General features: G+C 35.4%; 1 long non-coding RNA gene across 2 annotated transcripts; it reads right to left on the bottom strand.

Moving 5' to 3' along the window:
• Positions 1 to 671: 671 nt before the first annotated feature.
• LOC112323798 (uncharacterized) lies at positions 672 to 4,768 on the bottom strand. 2 transcript variants are annotated; one of them, XR_002977259.2, is made up of 6 exons: positions 4,511 to 4,768; positions 3,959 to 4,294; positions 3,133 to 3,241; positions 1,886 to 1,948; positions 1,754 to 1,809; positions 672 to 937 (listed from the first exon to the last, which is right to left on the bottom strand). It is a non-coding gene; the product is annotated as an uncharacterized LOC112323798 (long non-coding RNA). The 2 variants fall into 2 exon arrangements; XR_002977258.2 differs by lacking the exon at positions 1,886 to 1,948 and having other exon boundaries at positions 4,511 to 4,767.
• Positions 4,769 to 6,574: the final 1,806 nt, after the last annotated feature.

The following is a 6,574-nucleotide window of genomic DNA, read 5'->3' as shown; positions in this document are numbered from 1 at the left end:
ATAAAAATTAAGTCCAAAGACATAATTAAATTTTTAATAGGCCAATTTGATTTAATCATGGGTCAAATTAAATTTTAATTATGTTTAAGAATTAATTTGGGTCCAATTAAAGGATTTAATTAAGTGCAAGGACTTAATTATACTTTAAATGGGTCAAATTAATTTTATTTAGGGCTTAATTGGTGAAAAATTAAGTTTGGGAGCCTAATTTGGGCTTAATTGAGAAGATTAGAATTTTAAGAGACCAAATTTAATTTTTACCAAGTTAATTGATTGAAATTAGGGGTCAAATTGGAAGAAAATTAAAGTTTTGGGGTCAATTAGGGGCTAAATTGAAGAAATTCGCAGCCAAGGACCAATCTGCAAAAGGCGCCGCACTATGGGGGCTCAATTGACAAAAACCGGGGGTGAAATTGAAGAAATTGAAAGTTTAATTGTAACACCCTGTAATTTAGTACATTCATAAAAGAACTTTGAGCCTTAACTTTTTTTAAAAATGGGTATTTTTTTTTTCATCCACCGAACTTATCCGAGAGTTGCCGAAATTTCCACTGAAATTTCGGCAGAGTTTTCTTTATACCTGGAGGTCCCAAGTTATCGACAATCATCCTGTATAGTTATACTCATTTCTCAATCATATCATGATCATGTAGAACCTTAACAACACATCATTCATGGTACATGCCTCACATTTCGCATGCTCATTTCTTTCCCATTAACACACATAATTCATAACAATTGCAAGTAAACAAACTAAGATTACAAATACAGAATAATACATTTTTATGTCCGACACTTAACGTAAAAGGAGTACTATTACATATTAAGTCATTTAGTTCCTTAAAGACAAAATACATTAATGTTCATCTTCTTATTCAATCATACAAAAGGAGACTAGAGGACCTAAAATGCTTCTCCTGGCGTGAATTTGAAGGACCTGCAATTTCATAATGTATATAATAAATATAGCATAAAAGGAAAATCACACAATACATGCACAAGTAATTAAACATATATTCAACGATATGCAATCATAGTTCCTTGAAATTCTCATTTATCCTTCCATTATTACGTCTCTATTCATCCTTCCTAGAATCATTCAACATTTTCATTTTGTGTCTTGTTTCACCTCACGAGCGCATTTAATCCATTATAATATCTACCATGTGATTTCTCTCCCTCTTACTCTATCTCTTTATATCAATTTCAATCCCAACATCTATTATACCCATTATGGCTTTTCCATATAAGTTGTCAAACTCGTCATGATTTCGGTCCAATTTTAGTTTATAAATATATTCAACTTACAAATTTCTTGTGCCCATTTCGACACATTCCAATGTTTCTTTAGATTTTCAGTAAAATCTCTCATTATCATGGAACCTGCCATCATTTTCACAATATTCACATCCGATCCATCTTCAAATAATATGAATACCATACATACATCATTCTCTTTAATTCATCAACCTAATCTCATTTGACCACTATAATTAAGGCCAAATTTCATTATCTATCACTATTATTGGCATTTTATTACACTAGTATAATTATCACCAAATTCTTATCATGCCAGCAACAACACGAAACCTTACTACAACATATTTACATTATTAGTCATAATTTCTTTGACATCCTCCATGTGCGCAGGACATGATTCTCAAATTATATCAATTACAATTCATTAATTAATTCAAAATACAACATATATATATATATATAGCATTGCATTCCTTAAGTGTATAACACCTACCATGGTTAATGAACTTCTATTCTCACGTCCCAAGCGATACGATATTTGCCTCCATCCTTCACAAGAATTAGATCTTCGTCAGTTTCTCTCTCTTTTTTTTCTTCAATAATCCATAACATAAACATAAATTACCATTTTTGTTTAACAATTAGGTATCGTCCAACATTCCATTTATAATCTGACAAGTCAGTCATCCTGACAATATTAACACCACACAAGTAAGTTTAACTCAAGTTGTATATTCCGGTCATTAGAAAACAAAACTAATGCCACTAGCCCATCACCGGGTAACTAGTTCCTCCGCCCATCTTATTCCATAATTTCCAATCAATATCCGCCTCTTCAAGGCCGAATGAATAATCCTGTCAAGATGTCAATCCCCATTTCATTAATATTTTTAATTATTCCCTATCGGAAATATCATTATAATACCTCTCCCCTAAAACTTGGAAGGGAATGCTGACACTAATAAATTTTCATCAGTGTTATTAGTCTCCCATATCAGGATCAGCTAATCAAGTTCATTGTAAACATCAAAATTAATACCACTGATTGATGTTGTCGACTATTTCTAACATGAAATAGCCAATCAGATTTTTCTTTCCATAATATCTAGGAATATTTCCGGAAATATTGATGTCAAGATTCTTGACACCATTAGCTTTCACTTCAGGAATAGCTAGTCAGGTTTCATGTGATTACCGATATCGACAACACCGGTCGATATCATTAACTATTCTCACCCAAATAGTTAATCAAATTCAGTATCCCTCATTTTCAGGGATGATTATGCCGATGTTAGTAAACCTTACTAACATCATTAGCCTCCGCATTCGGGACCGGCTAATCAAGTTTCGTGTGATTGCCGATATTGACAGCACCGGTCAATATCATTAACTATTCTCACCCGAATAGTTAATCAAGTTCAGTATCCCTCGTTTTCAGGGATGATTATGCCGATGTTAGTAAACCTTACTAACATCATTAGCCTCCGCATTCGGGACCGGCTAATCAAGTTTCGTGTGATTGCCGATATTGACAGCACCGGTCAATATCATTAACTATTCTCACCTGAATAGTTAATCAAGTTCAGTATCCCTCGTTTTCAGGGATGATTATGCCGATGTTAGCAAACCTTACTAACATCATTAGCCTCCGCATTCGGGACCGGCTAATCAAGTTTGAGGAATGATCATCAACGAAGTCTATTAGTGTAATCCATATTCTTAACCCAGTCAAGTACTCAAATCCATTTTTAATTTCTCGTTTATTTCACTTTATCCTCTCTCTTTGTGGTTTCACCCATAGACACAAAGACCAAGAATTTAATAAGTTAGTAAATTAACGCTACGTAAAAAGTGTAGGTATAGAACACCTACCAGCTGTAGAAGCTCAACTCGCTCTTCCTTGTTGTTGTTGTGCCCCTCTTGCAGTCCCTCCTTAAGCTCCTACTATACGAGCTCCTGAGAAGTCGAGTGAATGCTTCTCCTACATTTTTAATATAACATCCTGAATCATTATTGAATCTTCCCGATTTATTCATAATATTCATAAATTCACAAAATCGAATACTTCCGTTAACAATTTCCATGAATGTATTTTATTTTCTTACTTGTCATTTAAATTCATTTACATTAGAATTTATTTACACTAACATTAAAGGCCCATTTAATTCAATTTTTCATCGATGATCTTCAATGTCCAAAGGGCATGACTTTTCGTCACCGATTTTCTTTTGTCCCAAGACATTTAATCTATCACCAAACAATGTAATTTAACTTAAATTTCATCAATGACTACACATGCCAATTTTTTTCCAAAAGCACACTCAAAATGATTCCTTATATCATAATTCAACTTACAACATGATTTCCCATTCTAACACAACCAAAGTATTAGTCAATCACTATTCTTTATAGAATTTAACTATATCATCACTTATCAACACATCAAACATGACTCAAACACAACCATCATCATTAAACCCATTGCCATTATCCTTAGTCCCAAAACATACTTTTTATGCTAAACCTCATATTCTCATTCAATATTTCTCAAACCAAACTTAAAACATCATTCTGTAAATTTAGAATTCAATAAATCCAAACGGTGGAATTATACATCATCATCATTAGAATAACATATCCAAAATTAACATACATCCAACGGTTAAACCTCCCGATATCAGAACAATACTGGACTGACCTGAAATTTGGAGACCTGCTGTTCGGGAAGTATAATTTCTGGTAGGAGTGTTCTTTTCCGATCCAAACCGTTCAGAATTTATATAACATCTGGATGAATAACATATCCAAAATCCAGACCAATCCAACGGTGAAACGATGATATAACGGCCGACGAACAAAGCTGTCTTGAAGGGTGATTTTCCAGAAATGTTCCTCCGGTGACAGCCCTCAAACGAAATCTGATATTTGCAATCCCTCCGGTCAGAATGTAGGTGACATTGAGTATAATAACATATCCAAAATTCAATCTAATCCAACGGTGCAAAGTCAAAATATGGCTGCCGAAGTTCCTGCCCTGTTGCAATCCCAAAACCCATAGTTTCAAATCAATTTATTCCTTCTATTTTTCAGCAAATCAAGCCATTATCATGCAATTAATCTTGAAATTCACATGAACAATTACTCCCCCAAAATATTTACATGAACCCTAGAATTTTAAACTTGGAGGTTTTCTTCTCCTCATGCAAGAACGAGAGAGAAAAACGAAATTACTAAAGGGTATGTTGCTTACCTTTGCTACTTTAACTTATTTCAATGAATTCTTGCAAAAATTTACAAAAATCATGTCCTCCTCTTCCAATTTCCAGCTTCTTCTCTTTGTTTCTCTCAAGCTCTATAACTCTCTAAGTTGTCATTTAATTTGTTTTCTTGGATATAATCCTCCTAAGCACACTCCCTTTTGATTTAGCTTGAAGAAATGAAGAGAAAATGAAGAAAATGGGACAAAACAAATGGTCTCCCTCCTGTTTTTCCATTTGCAGAGGACGTGCTCTATTTTTAAAGAGAGGAGAGGAGAGTATTTGTTTTGATAAAATTACAAAAATGCCCTTATTAATGCCCCTTGTGTCATCTTCTTCAATTTACCCGATTTTCAGTGCTCTCGTAAATCCTTACCAAACTCCGATTGACACGAAATTTGAACCTAATATAAAATAATATGTCTGGAGATTCCTTACAAAATTTCAGCCCGATCCAACGGTCGGATTGAGATATATCATCGATACCGTAAAACTAGACAATCAATGTCTTTTACGCTAAAATCTAAATTTCATGCATTAATTTATTTACTTAGATCCTCGTGACATTTCCCCTTAATTTATACTCAATAAATTCAATATTATCACATTTATCATTAATTTGTCAAAATACGTGTTTTGACCGGGGTTTACATATCTTCTGGTTTTTTTTTTCTTATTCTTTTATCCATTGAAACTCGTCACTGGTTTCGCTAACGTTACAAGTTTTAAACTAAAAATCATGACTCTCTTTTCGACTTCAACAATATCTTTAAATTTGTTTATGGAGATCATTCTCTCTCTCACATGACACATTTATTGTCATTCCTACTATTTATTCATTTCTTTCATACCGAATATCCATTACTCATCGAAATGTCATTACTTCGATCCTATGTGTTGTTTATTATTATTATTATTATTATTATTATTATTATTTATTTTTATTTACGGTGGTTTACATTAATGGTCAATTAGGGGTTAAATTGCATAAATTCGAGACCAATGACCAAATTGCAAAAGGCGCGTAAATACGGAGCTGAAGTTGAAGTTTTGCAGGGGCCTAATTGCATTAAATCAAAAGTTTAGTGTCAATTAGGGGTTCAATTGAAAGCAATTGAAAGGTGGAGGACTAAATTAAAAATCAATTTAAATCCCTAATTCAAACATAAAACGACGCCGTTTTGAGTAAAAAAAAAAAAAGAGGACCAGACGACGCGCCGTCTGGTCACTGTTCATTGTCTTCTTCTTTTACCCGGGTAAAGCTGGTCCGGTTACCTACTTTGCAGGTGCATTTAATGCATCCAACGTCCATCAAATTTGCCAAATCTTGCACGTAAATGATCCCCTGCAGTTCCTCTACAGCTCCAAGTGAACATTTCAGTCTGAATGGCAACGAGACGGCGCCAGCGCCGGCCTAAACATGCCAACTCAGGCAGCCTATTTCTGCAGATTTGACAGTACACCATGCCTACTTTGAACCAACAGTTGGGATCCTTCCCAACTGAATCAAGGGCCGAAATTTTTCCCCAATGTAGAAAAGATTACCCTCTTCCACCGCCTATAAATAGAGGTGGATTTCATGGCTTGAGAGAGGAGAAAATCGGGTCCAAAGTCGGCCAAAAACCAGCCTCTCTACCCCGTTTCTGCAGTTTTTTTCTCTCCCTCTCTCTCTTCGCCGTTCTAGCCACCAACCAGAGCCACCACCAGCTCCACCACATGAAGCCAACATAGCCACCAATCAACCACCAAGAGCCACCGTGAGCCTTTCTCTCTCCTCTGAAACCAATTTCTTCTTTCTCCCACAACGACTCCGGCGCCCAAAACTCTCCCCCAGCACCGCCATCAGCCTCTCGTCTTCCACGACCAGACCACCTCCAACCTCACTCCAGGCCAGTGACAACAACTTCTTCTCCTCCCTACTTCACCTCCTTCTTCTTCGACGAGGCCGCTGCATGCAGCGACAGAATAATTCACTTTGGATTTGTTGGGCCTGGCTTGACCAAAAAAAAGAGAAAGAAAATATGTTGGGCCGAGATCGGCCCACTATTTTCTGGGTT

Source organism: Populus trichocarpa, chromosome 13 (assembly GCF_000002775.5).
Source record: "Populus trichocarpa isolate Nisqually-1 chromosome 13, P.trichocarpa_v4.1, whole genome shotgun sequence".
NCBI classification, from domain to species: Eukaryota; Viridiplantae; Streptophyta; class Magnoliopsida; order Malpighiales; family Salicaceae; genus Populus; species Populus trichocarpa.
Note: the sequence above shows the minus strand (reverse complement) of the source record. Positions and strands in the feature narration are given on the sequence as shown.